The sequence below is a fragment of the Ziziphus jujuba genome, chromosome 11 (genome assembly GCF_031755915.1).
Source record: "Ziziphus jujuba cultivar Dongzao chromosome 11, ASM3175591v1".
In the NCBI taxonomy this organism is placed as follows: Eukaryota; Viridiplantae; Streptophyta; class Magnoliopsida; order Rosales; family Rhamnaceae; genus Ziziphus; species Ziziphus jujuba.
In genome coordinates this window covers 25,760,066-25,782,922 of record NC_083389.1, presented here as the reverse complement: position 1 = coordinate 25,782,922, position 22,857 = coordinate 25,760,066, and the positions used below count along the sequence as shown (strand labels likewise).

At 33.9% G+C, this 22,857-nt stretch overlaps 3 pseudogenes; 1 reads left to right on the top strand and 2 right to left on the bottom strand.

Annotated features, from left to right (window-relative positions):
• The window catches only part of LOC132800048 (DNA-directed RNA polymerase subunit beta''-like), an 81,924-nt pseudogene that overhangs the window by 8,777 nt on the left and 50,290 nt on the right, over window positions 1-22,857 (bottom strand).
• Window positions 17,187-18,585, top strand: LOC132799859 (photosystem II CP43 reaction center protein-like; annotated as a pseudogene).
• Window positions 21,150-22,833, bottom strand: LOC125420516 (photosystem I P700 chlorophyll a apoprotein A2-like; annotated as a pseudogene).

The following is a 22,857-nucleotide window of genomic DNA, read 5'->3' as shown; positions in this document are numbered from 1 at the left end:
GTAGTAAAAAAAAGTGGGATGCTGTATTTCAAGGATTGGATCTCATATTCGAATGAACCTCGTAATCGTAAGAAAATGGGTTTTTTAGTTATGGGCCTAGCAAATAAAAATTTTGGATAGGATCCTAGCGGATCTCCCCCTTCAAAATCGTACGTGAAAGTCTCCTCTCATCGGGCTCAAGTTGTTACACCAAAAAAGATAAAGAAAAGAAAGGGGTTTCATTTCCACTTTCAAATTCTATAAAACCCCAAAAAAAATTTACTCCTTACTCAAGTTCCAAAAGAAGGTCAAGCAACATTTCATTTATTCATTTTATATATTTGTTTTAGTATATATTCTGAGTTGAAGTCTTTATTAATTATGGCATAATAAAATAAATGAAATGTGAAATTCTTGAGTAGTCTACTTCCCTTCGAATGATGAATCCCCTTAATTTTAATTAAAGTAAAGGAGGGCCTTAGCATTCATAAGGTATTTACTTATCTATGTATTGTTCCATTCAATCTTTTAGATCCTTACTTCACCTTGACGGTTATTTCATGATATCCTTAAAGCCTATATGCGTGGATAGACTCCTCCAACCATGACATATTTGCTTATTTTGCTTATTTCGATAGAATTTCTTTCGTTTAGGAAGAACAAAAATAGTCTTTTTTTTTTTCACGAGGCACAAATTTCTATTTATGTGTTACTAAATTGACCATAGACCAATTCCCTTTTTACTTGGTAGTATTGAACACACCCATAATTCTGAGCTTCATGTTACTCCTACCAAGAGACATGTCAGATCCAGGGGATCCTAATTTCAATTGAATGGGATGGCAGTTTCTCATTCTGAATTTGTAAAGCCATAATTTTGATAAAATCACACATCACAATATACTAGGCCTTCTAATTCTTTAAGAGGTTTATCTAAAAGATTCGCACTATAACTAGGAAGACGTTTTAAATACCACACATGGGTTACTGGGCATGTCAGTTTAATGTAGCCCATTTGATATCTTCATATTCGAGAATCAACAAATTCAACTCTGCATTATTCAAAAAATTTCGTTCTTCTTTTTCATCTCTAATTACTCGATAATTTCCACAAACACAAAACCCACTTTTTATGGGCCCAAAAATTCTTTCACAAAATAATCCATCTTTTTTCTGGTTTATTGGTTTTGTAATGAAAAGTGTAGGGTTTGTCACCTCTCCAATCATCTCTCCATTAGGTAGGATTTTTTTTGGCCTAAGCACTTATTTTTTGAGGAGAAACTAATCCGATTTGAAGTTGTTGATGTTTATACCGATCGATCATAGAAGAAAAATTTTGATTCATTTCGATTAAGCATCCTTCCTATTAATCTATAAGTTTTTCTCAGATACAAGGAAATGATTCAATTCTAGAGCCAACGATCGTAATTCTCGAACGAGCAATTAAAAAGATTCTGCCTCCCCTGCTTGGCCCTTCCTCTAAGTGGTTGTTGTGTAACAAGTGCATAATGTCCGCTAGAATGTCCATGTATTTTATCATCAACTTGATGAATTAATTTCAAGATATAAGGCTTTCCTATTATAACAAGTTGTTCAAAAGGATCCCCTATTCTTCCATCAAATATTCTGCTTTTTCCTAGATACTTGGGTTCAAATACCCATGGATTCGCTATTTGCTTATTGGCTTCATATAATTCGAAAAGACTAGTTTTCTTAAAGCCTCTTGTTCATATATCTCATCAAAAGGTGCTACTCAATAATGTCTACCTAGCAGACTTCCCGCCAACCCGAGAGATCATTCAAATATCTGGCCTACATTCATGCGTGAGGGTACTCCTAATAGGTTGAAGACCATATCAACGGGTCTTCCATCTTGAAAATAAGGCATATCTTGTCTAGGTAAATTTTTTGAAATGATACCCTTATTTCCATGTCTTCTAGCTCCCACTTTAATTTCATGCTTTTGTGAAATATATACATGAATCGTTTCTAGATTATAGCTAGAACCCTTTTTTCTGGATCCATTTCACATCAATAACTTGACCTCTACCACTTTATACAAGTTTCCTTTGAAGTGGATACCTGAATACCAAGGATGGCTCTTAATAATCTATCTTCCGGAGCATATGATGATTCTTTTGCCATCTGAGGCGTTAATTTACTGACTAAAATATCACCCATCTCCACCCAAGACCCCAACATCACAATTCCTTTATTGTCTAAATTTTAGAGTAAATGGGCTTCTAGATGTGGTATTTCATCAGTGATTCTTTGAAGACCGTGACTTGTTCCATGAGTCTAGATTTCATATTTCCTTATGTGAAAAGAAGTATAAATATCCTCATATACCAGATGCTCATTAATGAGTACCGCATCCTCAGAATTGTAACCTTCCCATGGCATATAAGCTACTAATATGCTTTTTTCCCCTAAGCGAGTTAGCCGCCAACGGTAGCAGCACCATCCGTTAAAAATTTATCCATTTTAATACATTTACCATGCGCAACTTGGGTTTTTTTATGCATACAAGTATTTTTGTTCTAACGCTAATATATCACTAATGGAATGCTTAGAGTATCCCCATTGCTTAATAAAAGGATCTTGATAGTATCAGTATAAATGATATTTCCCTCATGTTTGGCAATAGCAAGAACCCCAGAATCTAGAGCTACATGGCGTTCCAACCTAGTTCCAACGATGCACCTTTTAGACTGAGAAAGAGGAATTGCTTGACATTGCATATTAGAACTCATTAAAGCTTGATTCACGTCATTATGCTCGATAAAAGGAATAAGGGAAGCTACAATAGAAAAATATTGGAAGGGAAAAATACTCAAAGATGAACGTCTTCCAATTCAATAGTTAGGAATTCTTTATGGTATCGAGTTGGAACAACCTGTTCTTCTTGAATACATCGATTTAGTGCCAAAGAATTCCTTGCCACTACCATATAGTATTCATCTCTACTTGGTGATAAATAAAGCATCCATACTTTTTTTGATCTCTCAAAGATTTCATAAAATGGACTTTCTAAAGACCCCCAATGACCACACCTTGCATGAATTGCTAAGGAGGCAATAAGTCCAACATTGTTTCCTACAAACGTGTCAATAGGGTAAACGCATCCATAGTGACTAGGATAGATACCTCGTATCTAAAAACTAGCAGTTCGCCCTATCAATCCTCCAGGGCTCAGATAACTCAATTTTCTACCATGAACTTGAGATAATGGGTGTAACCCGAAAAAAAGATTCATAAGCAGTTGTTAATGGAGTTGAAGTTACCAAATTCTGATGAGTTGGTATCAATTTGTGCGTAATTGCTCCACATATAGTTCCTCTAACCATATTTTCTAAACGAACATAGGCCAATCCAAATTGATCTTGTGAGAGATCTGCTATCGAACGAATACGTTTATTTTTTAAATGACTCGTATCATCAAGTGTACCCATTCTGAATTTCATTCCAATCAAATGATCCATAGCAGCCAATATATCTCGTGGTAACAAAAATGTATTGTTCTGGAGTATATCAAGATTCAGTCTACAGTTCATATTGTGTCGACCAATCCTTCCTAATTCACATCTTTGTTGAAAGAATTTCTTTTGTAACTCCTTACATAAGGATTCAAAAAATACTGGATCTCCACCTACACGAGCAAATTGTTCATAAAACTCCAAAATCACATTTTCTTTTGACTTAATATTTTTTTTCTCCTTATCATTCACAAAAGACAATAAAATTTAAGGATAACAAACATTCTCTAGAATTTCTCTCAGACTCAAACCCATAGTTGATGATAGAAATAGAATAGATATTTTCTGTTTCCTACTCACATGAGCCCATATCCTTGCTTTTCTAAACATCTGTAATTCTAATCTTCCTCCCCAATCTGATATTATGGTGCCGGTATAGACCAAAATTCTGTTATGGTCCAATTATGATCGGTAATAAATATCGGGGCTTTGTAATATTTGAGTTATCACAATTCTGTATATGCCATTTACTATAGAAGTTCCTAAGGAATTCATTAGAGGACGGTTTCCAATAAAAATTGTTTGTTCTTGCATATCCCTACTAGTTTTCCAAATTAATCTAGCGGATACATATAATTCAGAAGAATAGGTGAGTTATTCATATACACTATCTCTTTCTTTTATCAATGGTTCTACCAATTGATATGTTTCCATAAATAATTGAAATTCAACTTCCTGATATGTATCTTCAATTTTTGGAAACTTATAAAATTCTTCTGTTAAGCCCCAATCAATGAATCTACAAAACCCTTCAAATCATATCTGATTAAATCTAGGTATTGTAGACATTTCCTCATTTCCATCCCCAAGCATTTTTTTATTTCTTGTTTACAGAAAAAAATCCCATTATTTGCTCATTATTCATCAAATCATATGGATCAATATAGCAGTGATGGAATTTATATTCTATTTACTGAATCACATGAAATTTGGCCTAACTCCATATAATATATGGAATAAATGAAATGCGTATGAAGGAGGGATGACGAGAATTTTATACTCAAATTGTAATTTGCAGCAGATAAAAATGAAAATGATAAATTCCACTTTTTCTTATGGAGTTTTTGATGCAAATCCGCTAGAACCCGCTCAATCGACAACCCGCTGGGGTGCCGACCTGATACGGATGAAGACCGGGCCAATCACTAGGGCTCAAGCTAAGTTTAAGGAGAATATTGCTGCCTTTACCCAGGGAGTAATTCATATTCAAAAAGGCTTGTCCATACCTGAAGATCTAAGACCTATCTTGAGCATTCAAGTGGTGGAAGACGGTACGGATCCGGGTAGTGGTTTTGGTGCAATTATGGAGGCTGGAAAGCATGAAATGGTTCCAATGTTTCATTGATTCAATACAATGTCTAATAGGACATGCAATCAAGTCAAAGAAGCTTTAAAGTCATCCAAAAAGGGGTTGTACAGAAAGTTAGTAAATTTGGCCTGTTTTTGCTATATTTTGTGTTGGCTTTACTGTATTGTGCTGAGTTGGTTTTTTTCTCTTTCCTCCAAGCAAGGGCAACGTGTGGGACTCAATAATAAGCTTATTTGGCATCCTAAAAAGCATATATAAGTTGATTTAGAGCTCAAAGAGGTCAAAGATTGGTCAAAGTCAATTTAGTCTAAAAGCTAGTATTTTAGTTTCCTAATTTGTTTCTACTTTTTGTTTTAGGAAACTACCATTACTTTTTGGTTCTTATTTATTTATTTGCTGGAAAAATAAGTTTAGGAAAGTTATTATTTTATTATTTTCATTGTAAATTAATTAATTCCTAATTCAAAATAAAGGAATTAATTAATCAATTCAAAATAAAGGAATTAATTAATCCAAACTAGATTAGGAAAGGAGTGAGAATTTCGGCCACCATAGGAAACTACTTTGTGTGGCCAGTTTTTCCTTTGTTTTTATGGTTTATTTTGTGACTTTGTAGCATATTTAAAGGCTTATTTTTCAATAAGAATGAAGCTTGAATTTTATACAGAAAATTATTTGTGAGATTGAATTCTCTTTGTTATTTTGAACACCCAAAACACCATTAGTGAATGAGTGTTTTAGTTTGACTTATCAATCGGCCTTCCATCACCTATTGTGGTGTCTTCATTATATACCAAGGTTTCTAATCACGGGTTGGTTTGGGATCAAGGTGACCATTAGAACTTGAACATAATTAGATCCGGGCTAATATAATATGGGTTTAGGAGCAGGTCATCCTAGGCTCGTATCATTTGGTATCAGAGCCGACTTTTGTTCAGGTTTGATCTATCTTTAGTTGCTTTATTTGTTTTTGTGTTATTCTGCAATTTTAGCATTAGGTTAAGGTTGCTTCTACCATCATACACATTCTGCATATTTAAAAATAAAATAAAAAATTCATTCCTAGTTGAATTAGGATTTCTTAGTTTTATCGTATTTTTTGTTTCCCAGTTTGTTGGTTGTCTTTCATTATTGTTCTTGTTAATTTTAGTTTTTGTTGATTTTTATTTACTGTTTTAGTCTTAAATATTTGCATTCATATATTCAGGAAAAAAAAAAAGAAAAGAAAGAAAAGCCGAACATATAAAAAAAAAAAAAAAACTGCACTTTTGTATTTTGTTGGAGGTCATGGGTTGGTGATTATTGGGTGTTGCAATTGCAATTCAGGTTTTGATTCTTGCTTCTACAGTTTTTTTATGTTCTGTGAGTGGAAAAAAAAAAGAAGAAGAAGAAAAAGCTGAATAAAAAAAAATTCAGCTTGTTGGTGTTGAAATTTGTTTGCTGGAAATTATTGGAGCTGCTGAATTGTTGCATAGTTATTCATTATTTGGATTTGCTGGGGAATTATTTTTGCTGCTGGATATTTGGAATTTTGGGTGCTTAAATTATTGGATTAAAATTAGATAAAGGAATTGATACAAAACTTGGATTACAAGAACAACAACCAACATTATTCTATATTTTTGTTTGATTTGATTCTTATTTGAGTTTGAAATTCTTTTTTCCTAAATTTTATTCTTGAATCCTCAATCTCTTACCATTTGGTCCAGTTCTTAAAAATTCCAAAAGTTTCTCGTTGTTTTGCCTTATTTTGCCTAGAAAAGCCGAAAACTAGGATTTGTTAATTCATTCGGTATTGCTTACTTTTTACTACTGTTTTGTTGATAAGTTTAGTTAGAACATACTTATGATCTAATTGGTGTTTAGTGGGTGTTTTAATTATAACTTTGTGATAATTCATTGAGTGGAAAAAGGCAAGAGAGTGTGAGCTTAAAAGAGGGTAAAAGCCAAAACTAGTGTGAAAACACGAGTGTTGAGACCTTGTTTGAGTGAAACACGTGAGGGAGTGAATTTGGTGAGGTCTTATTTTATTTTTACATTATTTATACTAACATGGCAGATTCAAGGGTGAGAATAGGAGATCCACCTTTAAGAATTAATGAAGAAGAGTTCATAGGATTCCATGGCGGTTCCCGAGCTTCGGGGAGTGGTGAGCAAACGGACATGAGGGCTGTTTTGGAGCAACCACAGTGGATGAATATTCAATTTGACCATTTAAATCAAAGGGTGGACAGGTTAGAAACATCCCAAGGAGTGCCAAATATAAGGTTAGATGCTCATGGAGGATGAGATCGAGGTTGAGGAGGCCGAGGACGACCAAGAGAGGAATTCGGGGGAAGTAACTATGGAGATGACTTGGAGGAGAGAATGGAGATGATTTTTTATTGTCATAATTATTCGGAGGCCAAGAAGGTGAAGTTGGCAGCAATGGAGTTTGGTCATTATGCACTCCAATGGTGGACCAATGAGCAAAACACCCGAAGGAGAGTTGGTGATGACTTGATCACTACATGGCGACAAATGAAAGGAGCCATGAGCAAGCGATTCATACCATCACACTATCATAGGTTGCTGCATCAAAGGCTTCAATATTTATCTCAAGGAAGTAGGTCCACGGAGGATTATTACAAGGAGATGGAGATGCTCATGATAAGGTTAAACATGAATGAGGATAGAGAAGCAACCATGGCAAGATTCCTCGGTGGTTTGAATCGTGAGATAGCCAACCAACTAGAATTGCAACAATATGTGGAATTGGAGGAGATGTTGCATGTGGCTATTAAATTGGAGCATCAATTCAAGAGGAGGGGTGTAGGCTCATGGTTTGGAGGAGTTTCCAACAGCGGGAGATCAATTCCAAGTGGTTGGAGAAACAATCCAACCTATGAAAGCAAGCCAAAGCCGAAGGTGGGAGAAGAAAGCACCAATCGGCCAAGAAAGGAGCTTAAAGCTGAATCTGTCTAAGCACATAAAAATGAGGTAAAATCTTATCCTAAACCTTCAAGATCAAGAGAAATTATTTATTTTATGTGCCAGGGATGAGGAAACATCGCTAGGCAATGCCCGAATAGAAAGATCATGGTGTTAAAAGGCAATGGTGAGCTAGAGTCAGAAAGTGAAGAAAGTGAGTGTGAAACCGAGCAAGAGGACGAGGAAGAGCTTCAAGGTCAGGCCGAAACTTTGAATACTTCCCATGTTGAATTAAGTTTGGTTTCTAGGAAAGTGCTGGCTGCATACAAAGATGAGAATGAAATTCAAAGAGATAACATCTTCCACACCCAATGTGAGATCCAAGGTAAGATTTGTAGCATGATTATTGACAGTGGAAGTTGTATTAATGTAAGTAGTAGTATTATGGTTGATAAATTAGGCTTAACAACTATTAAATATCCAGAACCATATAGATTACAATGGCTAAATGATAGTGTGAGATAAAAGTAAATAAATAAGCCAAAGTAAAATTCAGCATTGATAAATATGTGGATGTGGTTTTGTGTGATGTTGTGCCTATGCATGCAGGACATATTTTACTTGGTAGGCCTTGGAAATTTGATAGTGATGCTATTCATTATGGTAGAGAGAATAGTATTTTTTTTAGATTTAAAGGTAAAAAGGTCAAGCTGGAGGCATTAACTTCTAAACAGGTGTACAAAGATCAAATTCAAATACAACAACGGAGGATGGCCGAAGAATTCAAGGAAAGGACTAGTATGGCCCCCACGGCAATAACACCCATCCAAAGAGTCCAATCCATGCAAAACCAACCAGGTAAGTGTTCTAAAACCCAACTTGAGTGGAAAAACGAAGAGAAGGCTGAAGTTGGAGTGGAAAAAAAAGAGAAACCCGAGAGTTATAGCAAGAAACCCATGGGTGAGGAAAAGTGTGTTGTGGTCGAGAGAGAGAGAGAAAGAGAGAGAAAGAAAGGAAAGAAAGAAAGAATAAAAATATTTATTTGATTTTTGGTATTAAATAAAGCCATCTTGAGTAAGAAACCATTGCTGGTCATGAATTTTAAAGATACTTATTTAAAGATGTTTTTGATGCATAGAACTTTATCTGCATTGATGAAAGCTTTACTTAGTGGAAATTTGAAAATTTGGGAAAGATTATTTGCTAATATTAAAAAGTTTGATGAACTTGTATTTTTAGTATTTGTTGTGATGGTGTTTGACCCAAGAGATTGGTTTTGGTTTCAACCAAGGAAGGAGAGGATTCGCGAACAAAGAAAGTCTAAGCTTATGCCACGAGGAGATGGATATTTTCAAGTTTTGGAAAGGATCAATGAAAACGCCTACAAATTTGATTTACCGGGTGAGTATAATATGAGTGCTACATTTAATGTTTCTGATTTGTCTCCTTTTTCTGCAGGTGATGACTCTAATTTGAGGGCGAATCCTTTTCAAGAGGAGGGGACTGATGTGAATCCGCTAGAACCCGCTCCACCGACAACCCGTTGGGGTGCCGACTAGATACGGATGAAGACCTGGTTGATCACTAGGGCTCAAGCTAAGAAGTTTAAGGAAAATATTGCTACCTTTATCCAGGGAGTAATTCATATTCAAAAGGGCTTGTCCATAGCCGAAGATCCAAGACCTATCTTGAGCATACAAGTGGTGGAAGCCGATACCGACCCGGGTAGCGGTTTTGGTGCAATTATGGAGGCCGGGGAGCATGAAATGGTTCCAATGTTTCATGGATTCAATACATATGTCTAAGAGGACATGGAATCACATTAAATCAGCTTCAAAGTCATCCAAAAAGGGTTTGTACAGACAGTTGGTAAATTTGGCCTGTTTATGCTGTATTTTGTGCTGGCTTTACTGTATTGTGCTGAGTTGATTTTTTCTCTTTCCTTCAAGCAAGGGCAACGTGTGGGACTTCATAATAAGCTTATTTGGCATCCTAAAAAGCATATATAAGTTGATTTAGAGCTCGAAGAGGTCAAAGATTGGTCAAAGTCAACTTAGTCAAAAAAGTTAGTATTTTAGTTTCCTAATTTGTTTCAACTTTCTGTTTTAGGAAACTACCATTACTTTTTGGTTTTTAGCTATTTATTTTCTCAAAAATAAGTTTAGGAAAGTTATTCTTTTATTATTTTCATTGTAAATTAATTAATTCCTAATTCAAAACAAGAGAATTAATTAATCCAAATTAGATCAGGAAAGGAGTGAGAATTTTGGCCACCATAGGAAACTACTTTGTATGGCCGGTTTTCCCTTTGTTTTTACGGTTTATTTGACTTTGTAGCCTATTTAAAGGATTATTTTCCAATAAGAATGAAGCTTGAATTTTATACAGAAAATTATTTGTGAGATTGAATTCTTTTTGTTATTTTGAACACCTAAAACACCATTAGTGAATGAGTGTTTTAGTTTGACTTATCAATAGGCCTTCCGTCACCTATTGTGGCGTCTTCATTATATACCAAGGTTTTTAATCACAGGTTGGATAGGGATCAAGATGACCATTAGAACTTGAACATAATTAGATCCGGGATAATATAATACAGGTTTAGGAGCAGGTCGTCTTAGGTTCGTATCAATTTTCTCTAGAATATCCAAGCAATTTGTATAGAATACCAAACCCAAAAGTGATTCAATTTCTACCATTATTATGATATTCTGTATTCCAATCTGATTGGATACCATAAATGTATTTAGGATTTTCTTTTTTCTAGCACTTAACTTTTTCGTGGATTCAATTGTTCAAAAAGTAATATGCAGAGAAGAGAGAGAATTTTACCTTTTTTTCTTTTTTTTTTAGTCGAATTCATAGAGTAGGATTGAAATGTGTAAAAAAAGCTGATATTTATTAAACATGCACAGATATAAATAGAAATATCTATCTGCGCTCTCCCAATTTTTTTTTATTATATTCTTTTGTTGGGGACAAAAAGAACCTGTCATGCTCTATCAAAATTTTGACTTTCAATATTCAATCTATTCCATGACAAATTGTAAAAATTGAATTGAAGCATGATAATTTCCTCAAAATTTCCTAAAATTACCTATAGGCATCATATACGGATAAGATATCCAATTTATCTGTTTAAAAAATTTATGCTATGGGGTTTACAAATACCCCTAATTGCTGTTATAATTGAAACTGAGAAGGCTTTTTTATTATTATTAAAAAAAAAAAAGATTAGTTATGTATCAATTTGGATTTTCTTAGATCATTGGGGAAATAAAAATTTTGATTCAAATTCAAGAACTATTCATGAATTCACAGTCAATAGTTAACACTTCAAATTTGTCTTGAATTTTTGCTTTTATGACTGAAAATCCACATCCACATTTGATTTTTCACTTAAAAAGGGAAAGGAAATTTTTATACTTTTTATTTAACAAAAAATAAAATGAAGGACACCAAAAGAAAGAATAGATTTTGTTATTACTACATGTTAGTAACAACCTTTTGCTACTTCAATCAAAAGGTTATCCCACGTATTTTGCTGGTGCTTAATGTTTTCTAATTATACCAGAAATCTAATAATTATAAGAACGTGTTATAATTGGATTTATTGGATTGTTTTATTAACAATGTTTGGTCAGAACCCCCCGTTGACTCTACGCTAGTGATTTTTTTTGTTATTAGTGAACAATAATTGAATAATTACTTCATATTCATAGAGATAGAGGACATAATTCACATGGACATAGTAAGTCTTGCTTGGGCTGCTGTAATGGTAGTCTTTACATTTTCCCTTTCACTTGCAGTATGGGGTAAAAGTGGACTCTAGAAGTACTGCTAATTGAATTTAGGAACCAAACTGTATCAATTTTTTTTTTTATAGATCTTCCTGCAGAGCCCTTTTTTTATTTTAATTTCACTATTTAAATTAAAATTCCATTTTGAAAAGGAAATAAAAACCTCTTCATTTCGAAACAGTATTTAATTCTTGTGGAGTAATGGATTCTATGCATAATATATGAACTCTTTTAATCAAACAAATATTGCAATTATTTCCATGTTTGTATTTTGAAAGGAATACAAATAGTAGGAAATTGATTCCAACCATATTCTTTATAACTTTTCTATTTTGATGACCCGACTCTTACCAAAGTTATATATGGGCAATGGGAAAGAATGAAACCTTTTTTTTTTTCATTTTTTTTACTGTTCAAAGAGAAAAGAAATCTGCTATTACATGGATACACATTCTTTATGGGAAACAACATAGTGGTTGTCTAATGAGATACTACAACTCTACATAATAAAATATTATATTGGGCAAGTCACATATTGCGCACTTACTGCTTGTTTTATTATGTGGCTTATTATTTTATAAATTCTATTTATGCTGTGCTTGCTTTATTGAACTCATTTCATATCATGGTTCAAATGTTAAAAATCGGTGAGGTTTACTAATCCTTTTTGAAATCCGAAGAAGTTCCACGAAACACCCTGGAACCTCTGTCAACTACTCAGTCAATTACTTCTTTATAGGAATGCTACCAAGCAGATTACTTGCTTTTATTTTATCCATACCCTTTTTTCCTTCATTGGTTTTTTTCTTTCTTTCAATGGATATCAGGATTCATATTAAAAATAATCCGAAATACAGGAATTAGAATCATACGAATAAGAGTTGTCTGATTATTAATTGGAATCAACACAAATTATATAGAACTGGATGAAGAAATAGAATTGGGACATGACACTATATAATTTATATATGGAACTAATACCTATATATATGAAGATAATAACATAGATTGATATATATTAAATTAACCTATATCTTCAGACAGTAAACTTTATACAGTAAACTTTAGATTGATATCTATATATATGAAGATACTGCTGATTTTATTTTGTTCATTTCATTCATTTAATACACAAAATTGGAATCTCTTTCATTTTATTTCTTTTCCTCAATCCTTGATAAGATCTGAAAAGTCAAGTTTAATTCAAATTAGTCGCTCTAACTTACTGTTTTTACGTATATTATAAGTAAAAAAGAAATAGGAACTAGAATGAACAGTGCAGTAGCAATAAATGCAAGAATATTGACTTCCATAATTTCGTCGTTTCATTTTTCTTTAATTGGCAATAACTCAGGATTTAATCCCATAGAGATGATAAATCTTTCGTTTGTAAATTCAATGGGATGAATTACGTCTCGATGTAATCGAATTGGATCAATATCATGAATAACAATATCTGGGCTATCAAATCCATTCATCGTCAAGAATTGAATAGTATAACATAGGAAGATCTTTTATCCATACCGACTTCAAAGGTTTATTCCTAATTCAGTTAAAAATTCCTTTAAATTAATTTAAATTTCAAGTTTAAATTTTGATTTATCATTCTTTTCCATTCTTTTTTTTCTACAACTTACTGCCTTCCTTGTACAATCATTTGATGAAGTATCATCTAACCGCCTTTACACTTACCTTACCGTTGATTTTAACCAAACCCAAACAAAAATCGAAATGAAAAAAAAAAAAGACGGATTGAGTTGGGAATGAAATTCAGCTATTTGTACTCCCTGTCACAAAAAAATGGAGAGATGAATTGATGTATTTTTGTTATTTTATTGGATTTAGATCTGTCGAGATTGACAGGGCTCGAACCCGTAGCTTCCACCTTGTTAGGGCGGTGCTCTGACCAATTGAACTACAATCCCAGAGAAATAACATAATAAAATGAAGTGTACAATATACCTATTCTTAATGGTTTCATTCAAACCTTTTCGATTAGCATTGTCATGTTGGAACAGAGAAGCGAGTGATATATTTCTATCCATATGGATATGCACTTTAGAGAAAGCGACGTGGATTACTAATAATCTTTTTTGTTGTTGCCAAATCCATTGGATAATCAATCTTTCAATGAAAAAGTTCATTTTTCTTTATTTTACTCTTGTCCTTAGCCTTTACACTTACCGATCCTGATATGAATCTAGATCATTAGAAAAATCACAATTTGTTGGGAAAAAAAATTAATTAAATAGAGTAACTAAATAGTGGTAGAGATATATAAAAAAAGTTTACTTTTTTCCTATTGGGATCGAGCATTTTGGGAAAACAAAAAATGGGTTATATCATGGCAGATCGGCGAATTATTCTACCGAGCTAGATTTGAACCAGCTTAGACATATTGCCAACAAATTTACAGTCCGTCCCCATTAACCGCTCGGGCATCGACCCATGCTTATTGATAGTCCATGATCAACTTCCTTTCATATTAATCTATCCCCAGGGGAAGTTGAATCCCCACTACCTCCTTGAAAGAGAGATGTCCTAAACCACTAGACGATGGGGGCATACTTGCCCGACCGCCATCATACTATGCTCATAGTATGAATAGTTTTTTGAAATTGTCAATATACAATATAATTGAATGGGAATGGTATGACTCAATACAAAGGATAGCACTTTTCGGTGAGTAATTGGTCTACCATAAAGGGGGATTAAACCCCATTCTTATGCTTTCATTCATCAATTCACTCATTGTTAAGATTAGGCGGGCATATTTCTACCTCACACTAAGACAGGAAATTCAAATAAAAAAGCCATAAGTTATTGAATTTTTTTCTCTAAAGTTTTGTTGGTTCAGAGGATAGGCCGAATCTCTTTATCAATTATTGCTTCGATAAAATATTTCGGAGCTATGTTGAATTGGTAGGTACATGTATCAATAAAATGAATTTCATTATAATGGAAAATAATGGAAAGAAATAAGGGACGGCTGGTCTAAAACCAATTCATTGCATTGATATTTATCAAATCCAATATCAATAAACCTTTTTTTACCTACACTTACTAGTATATTCTATAGTCACTAGGTAAATCAAATTGAGCATTCCTGAATGACCCACTATGCATCTAAGATATATCTATTACATAGATTATAACATATAAACATATAAGATATGTCCATAGACATATAACATATAATAATTATATACACTAAACTTATAGTAACTAGCAGCTTATTCACGAGTTGAAGTAAACGGGCCCTTTTAACTCAGTGGTAGAGTAACTCCATGGTAAGGCATAAGTCATCGGTTCAAATCCGATAAGGAGCTTTGGTTTTTCCATAAAACTCCAGCGGCAGTATTCATATTTATAGGGATATTGTTGCCATTTGTAATAAAAAAAGAAAAAGTAACAAACCATAAAATGTAATTGTAATATAATTAATTTAATATTGAAATTCTATAAATACTAATGAAGTGTAGTAATTTCTAGTAATTATGGTTATAAAGTTGAATATTTGTTATTATGTTTATTATATTGTTATAAATATTATAATGATAAGTTTATAATGAATAATGCTAAGTTGTCTACTTGAATCTCCAAATATTCCTATTAATTTACTCTATTATTCCAATCAAATCAATTAGAAATCAACAAAAGAAAAAGTAAGTGGACCTAACCCATTGAATCATAACTATTTCCACTGTTCTGATATTAAAATTCGATTAGAGATAAAACTGGAATAGTGGATCTTTTTTCTTTTATTTTCATATTTCTTTGGACTACACGGGAATCTGTTGATATTTCCGATTAAATCTTCTTGTTCCTAGATGTTGTACAGGAATACGATTCCATTCCCTTACTTTACAGCGAAAGATTTATTCCAAGCACAACATACATAAAAGGCATTTAAAATACCTTTCTTTGATTCCAGCACACAAGACAAGATCACTTTCTATTTTATTATACATATTTCATAATTTATAAGTATCTATTTTAGATACTTAGATAGATATCTATCAGATCGTGGTTTCATATAACAAATATTTCCATCCACATGGATACATACAATATTTTTGTTCCAATAATCGGATGGAAAATGGATGTAAGAAAGAGACTTTTATTTATAGTCTCCTATTATTAAATTCAATACCCTATTAATTTAATTAAATATAAATAATAGAATAAAATAAATAGAATAGGAAATTTTTTAAAAGAAAATGCAAGAGTAAAATAGAAAGTAATAAAATATATGATACTGTAGTAGTTTAAGACACATACAAATTCTCATTTTTATTAATTTTCCCAATGGGATTCAAGATTAAGATCAATTTATGGAACGGGAGGATTATATATGGGGATCTATTGGTAGCGAGAAAAGGGATCGCTTGTTTCTTGAACAGTTCTTTTCAAATCAAATCAAAAATGCATCGATCTGATTGATGAGTCATAAGACAATTCATGATTCAGGTGGTTATTACGAATAGGAAAGGATAACCGAATTGAGTTCAGGGATTTTACTTTACTATGTCGAGTTAGAAACCAATAAATTTTTTTATATTCAAAACTTATTTGCAAGAAGGGGCAGTGGATGAGAAATCAAATCATACATAAATGATAGAAGCCCTAATGTTCTGAAAATGATACAAGGTGCTCGAAAATGGTTGAAGTATTTGAATAGGAGGATCACTTTGACTATAGCCCTTGGTAAATTTACCAAAGACGAAAATGACTTATTTGATATTATGGATGACTAGTTACGGAGGGATCGTTTCATTTTTGTAGGTTGGTCTGGTCTATTGCTCTTTCCTTGTGCCTATTTCTCCTTAGGGGGTTGGTTTACATGTACAACCTTTGTAACTTCATGGTATACCCATGGAATAGCAAGTTCCTATTTGGAAGGCTAAAACTTCTTAACCGCCACAGTTTTTACTCCTGCAAATAGTTTAGCACACTCTTTGTTGTTACTATGGGGCCTTAAAGCATAAGGAGATTTTCCTCGTTGGTGTTAATTAGGTGGTCTTTGGACTTTTGTTGCTCTTCACAGTGCTTTCGCACAAATAGGTTTCATGTTACATCAATTTGAACTTGCTCGATATGTTCAATTACGACCTTATAATGAAATCGCATTCTCCAGTCCAATTGCGGTTTTTGTTTCTGTATTCCTGATTTATCAGCTAGGTCAGTCTGGTTGGTTATTTGCGCCGAGTTTTGGTGCAGCGGCTATATTTCGATTCATTCTCTTTTTCCAAGGGTTTCATAATTGGACATTGAACCCATTTCATATGATGGGAGTTGTTGGGGTATTGGGCATTGTTCTACTATGCACTATTCATGGTGCTACCGTAGAAAAATAATTTCTTTGAATATGGTGATGGTGCAAATACATTCCGAGCTTTTAACCAAACTCAAGCTAAAGAAACTTATTCAATGGTCACCGTCAATTGCTTTTGGTCCCAAATATTTAGGGTTGCTTTTTCCAATAAACACATTTCTTTATGTTATTTGTAACAGTAACTGGTTGATGGATGAATGCTCTTGAAGTAGTCGGTCTAGCCCTAAATCTACATGCCTATGACTTCGTTTCTCAGGAAATCCATGCAAGGAAAAATCTGAAATTTGAGACTTTCTACACCAAAAATATTATCTTAAATGAAGGTATCCATGCTTGGATGGTGGCTCAAGATCAGCCTCATGAAAACCTTATATTCCTTGAGGAGGTTTTACCACATGGAAATGCTCTTTAATGGAACTTTAGCTTTAGCTATTCATGACCAAGAAACCACTGGTTTTGCTTGGTGCCCTAGAAATGCCCAACTTATCAACTTGTCCGGTAAACTATTGGGGGCTTATGTAGCTCATGCTGGATTAACGTATTCTGGGCTGGAGCAATGAACCTATTTAAAGAGGCTCATTTCATAACAGAGAAGCCGATGTATGAACAAGGATTAATTTTACTTCCCCAGCTAGCTACTCTAGGTTGGGGGTAGGTTCTGGGGGGGAAGTTCTAGACACCTTTCCATACTTTATGTCTGAGTAATTCACTTAATTTTCTCTGCAGTATTGGGCTTTGCAGTATTTATCATGCACTTCCGGGACCTGAAACTCTTGAAGAATCTTTTCCATTCTTCAGTTACATATGGAAAGATAGAAATAAAATGACTACAATATTAGGGATTCACTTAATCTTATTAGGTATAGGTGCTTTTCTTCTAGTGTTCAAGGCTCTTTATTTTAGGGGTATATATGATACCTGGGCTCCACCAGGGGGGAGGGGGAGATGTAAGAAAATTACCAACTTGACCCTTAGCCCAAGTATTGTGTTTGGTTATTTACTAAAATCCCTTTTTGGGGGAAAGGGGTGGATTGTTAGTGTGGACGATTTGGAAGATATAATTGGAAGGCATGTATGGTTAGGTTCCATTTGTATACTTGGTGGAATATGGCATATCTTAACCAAACCCTTTACATGGGCTCATCGTGCACTTGTATGGTCTAGAGAGGTGCTTTATCTGTTTTTGGTTTTATTGCTTGTTGCTTTGTCTGGTTCAATAATACCTCTTATCCTAGTGAGTTTTACGGGCTACTGAACCGGAAACTTCTCAAGCTCAAGCATTTACTTTTCTAGTTAGAGACTAACATCTTGTGGCTAACGTGGGATCCGCTTAAGGACCTACCGGTTTAGGTAAATATCTAATGCGCTTCCTGACTAGGGAAGTTATTTTTGGAGGAGAAACTATGCATTTTTTGGATGTACGTGCTTCCTGGTTAGAACCTCTAAGGTGCCCCAACGGTTCAGATTTGAGTCGGCTGAAAAAAGACATGCTTCTTTAGGATCTTTAAATTCCATGGGGGGCGTAGCGAACAAGATCAATGCAGTCAATTATGTCTCTCCTACAAGTTGGTTAACTACCTTCATTGTGTTCTAGGATTTTTCCTATTCATAGGTCGTTTATGGCATGCGGGAAGGGCTCGTACAACTGCTGCAGGATTTGAAGAAGGAATTGATCGTGATTTTGAACATGTTCTTTCCATGACTCCTTTTAATTGAGACAGGAAGCCTGATGCTTGAATTAGGAATCAATTTGATTCCACCATACAGTTTAGGTTAGGTGGGTCAAGTGAGATTTAAAAAGTATTCATTTTTCCCTTCTTTTCAACCCATTTATATCTTCTTCTTTTTTTCTGGCTCGGTTATCCCACTTAATTGAGCCATTCCCTTTTATGATACTGAAAGGTTAAAACCAATAAAATAAAGAAAAGCAACAAATGTATTCACCAAGCCAAGAAAGGAGAGAGAGGGATTTGAACCCTCGATAGTTTTTTTCCGCTGAATAGAACATGGACATATGAGTTGATACCATTACTATCTATAGAAAGATATCGGGTATGAATCGATAGGCCTATCTTTCTATATATATATATAGATGCACCCTTTGTAAAGTGAAAAAACCACCTTTAATTCTATGCCTTAACAAGAAAAGTGGCAAAAGTAAGTAATAAGTCATATAGAATCAATGATGGAGTCATGGTAAAATACTTCTATGATGCATTTTTTATTTTTTTTTTACAATTTTTTGGCTGATAAAAAGATCAAATGGTATAATTGTTTTGTTGGTAGATTGGAGGATTAGAAACATGAATATTGCTTTCCAATTGGCTATTTTTTCATTAATTGCTACTTCATCAATCTTATTGATTAGTGTACCTGTTGTATTTGCTTCTCCTGATGGTTGGGCGGGTAACAAAAATGTTGTATTTTCGGGTACATCATTATGGATTGGATTAGTCTTTCTGGTGGGTATACTTAATTCTCTCATCTCTTGAACCTATTCACTTTAGGTCTACAACTGACCCCTCCCTGAATTCTTTCAGGTTGTGAGACTTATTAAAATTCTATATAAGCCCCACAAATAAAATACAAATAAAGAAAAAAATTCTAAAAATTAGAGGGAAGGGTCAAGCTTATTGTATTTGTGTATTTGTTTTGTAAATTTTGTTATATAAATATGAAATAAATATGTATTATAAATTATATATAAACTATATAAACAAATATTATATTGAAATAAAATATAATATATAAATATATAATAAGATATATAAACAAAAAAAATGTTATTTATTTTTTTATTCACAATATATCATAATATGATAAATTTTAAAATTATATAAAATTATATTATATATATAATTATATATACTATAAATAACATAAAATATAAAAATGAAAGAGAGTATTTGGCCTAGATCTGCTCCAATATAATCTATACATTACGTATCAGGAACGGAAAAAAAGATGCGGATATAGTCGAATGGTAAAATTTCTCTTTGCCATGGAGAAGATGTGGGTTCGATTAATAACTTAATGCATTTAAGTTAATAGAATAAATGATTAAGTAAAGTTTATCACAATAGTATATTGGTTCTATCCCCCTTTCTTTTTCTCCCGCTCCCAAAGAAAAACGATAATTAATTACTAGTTAACAAATTAACAAAATCAAACCTAAAATTTGCAGAGATGGGATTTAAACCCGTGACCTTAAGGTTATGAGCCTTGCGAGCTACCAAGTTGCTTTACCCTGCGATGAAAAGATGAGTGGGAACTAATGGGAAAACAAGGATTGTATGCACCCCTCAACCATATCTGTACAAATAGGATAGCCCATTTATACAGAATGGTAAAGGGCCCCTCTAGGATCATCGATCATTGAAATGAATAGAAAAACGAAGAGATAGTTTAATCCTTACCAACTCGATCTTGTTGCTCCGGGCAACAAAGATGTATAAACCATTTCATGAAGTTTGTGTCTAGATAGACCGAAGTCTCGATAGTTTGTGTTGAAAAACAACATCAATGAAGGCATGTAGGTGCACTATTACGGTGTGGGGATTGTAACTTTCCATGAATTTCCCATTTTTCACTCAACGATGGAACCTTGCTTATTTCTTTTTTTTAGGATCAACGAATTAAATGATATTTTTGTTCCAATTTTTGCCTCGTCTTCTCCGTCTGAATCAAAGTTTTTCTTACCATAATGGTCAATTCCTATTAGTTTAGTTTCAATGATACAAGTCGGATCCTAGACGTAGAAATATAAGAAGGTAGTCCCCCTTTTCCACCGAAAGAAATAATATTTTCTAGGATAATGCAACACATAAAAGAAAGAATTAACCAAATTTGCATGATGTAGAGGCAATCAAGAAAGCCGCATAAGTGAATATATAACCTACAGAAAAGTGAGCTAACCCGACCAATCTTGCTTGCACAATGGAAAGAGCCACCGATTTATCTCTCCATCGAATCAAATTAGCCAAAGGTGTTCGTTCATGAGCCCATGCTAAAGTTTCAATCAATTCCTACCAATATCCACACCAGGAAATTAAGAACATAAACCCAATAGCCCAAACAAAACGTCTAAATAAAAACATCCGCTAAACCGATAAACTATTCATACCAAAAGGGTTATATCCATTGATAAGTTGTGAAGAGTTTAACCATAAATAATCTCTTAACCATCCCATCCAATAAGTGGAAGACACATTAAATTGTGAAACTTTACCCTTCCATAATGTGATGTGCTTCCAATGCCCACATCTAGTGGTATTTAACATCTAGAAAATTGCCAAATAAAATGCATCCTAAGTCGAAATATCACAAGTACCACCTTGTCCCGGACCGTTGCAAGGAAAACTATAACCAAAATCTTTTTTATCTGACATTAACTTGGAACCATGTGCATCTAAAGCCCTTTTTACTAAGATTAGTGTATTTGTATGTAAACCTAAAGAAATAGCATGATGAACCAAAAAGTATTCGGTCCTATGGTTAAGAATAGTGAATTACTATTCTCATTAACAGCATTTAAGCAACCAGGCAACTGTATGCTTCAACCTGCATTGAACGCGGGACCATTCATTGAAGATAAAAGTACGTCGAACTTATATGAAGTTTTACCATGAGCTGATTGTATCCATTGGGCAAGTACAGGTTTGATCAAGATTTGTTTCTCCGGAGTGCCAAAAGCAAGCATGACATCATTATGAACATAAAGTCCTAAAGTATGGGACCTCAGAAAAAGGCTGCCCCAACTTAAATGTGATATAATGGCTTCTTTATGGTATAACATTCTTGCCAATACATTATCTTCATTCTGTTTCGGATTGTAATCTTTAATAAAAAATATAGCTCCATGAGCAAAAGCCCCTGTCATTATGAATCCTGCGATGTATTGGTGATAAGTATATAAAGCAGCTTGAGTAATAAAGGTCTTGTGCTATGAACGCAGAAGCAGGTAAAGAGTACATGCGTTGAGCAACCAAGGAAGTAATAACCCCTAAAGAGGCTAGAGTAAGGCCTAATTGAAAATGAATTGAATTATTTATTGTGTCATAAAGACCCTTATGTCCACACCCCAATCGCCTCCTTGGAGGAATATGTGCTTCTAAAAGATTTTTTATACTGTGCCCAATCCCAAAATTAGTTCATACATATTACTAGTAATAAGAAAAATAAATGCAATAACTAAATGATGATGAGCAATATTAGTCAGCCATATCAGTCCTTCGAGAAGGGTTAGAATGGCAGTTCCGGCCCCTTCGAAGGTACCAAATAAATGACTACTTAAATCAGGGTTTTGAGCATAAAGATTCCACTGACCAGTAAAAAGTGGGCTTAATCCTTAGGGGTGCGGCAATACATCTAAGAAATTATTCCAGTGGATGTATCCCCCCTGGCTCCCAGAATTTGGACATGAACTAAATGTTCTATCCAAGCCTAGGAACTTACTTCGAATAGTCCTGATAAATGATGATTGAGATGCAATTCGGCATTTTTAAACCATAAAACACTCGGTTTCCATTTCGATTATAGGTGTAACCAACTGGCTATTAAAGATATGGCAGAAAGAAATAAAAGAAAAAGAGCTTCATTATAAAGATCTCCATTAGTACATAAACCGATTGTATACCACCACTGATAAGCACCAGAATAAACGATATTCACTGGGCTAAAAGCAGCCCCTCAAATTGCATGAGCAATAGGTCTTACCCATAAAGGGTCCTATACCCATGCCTCAGAGTTTCCTTGCCAAGCTACATGAAATAGATTTTTGAAAGTCCACAGAAAAATTATTGCTAATTGCCCGAAATGGGAAGCAAAAATATTCTGATAAAGACGTTCCTCAATAATATCATCATGACTTTCGAAGTTATGTGCAGCAGCAATACCAAACCAAATACGACGAGTAGTGGGGTCCTGAGATAAGCCTTGGCTAAACCTTGGAAATCTTAATGCCATAATGCCTTTCAAATCCTCCTAGCC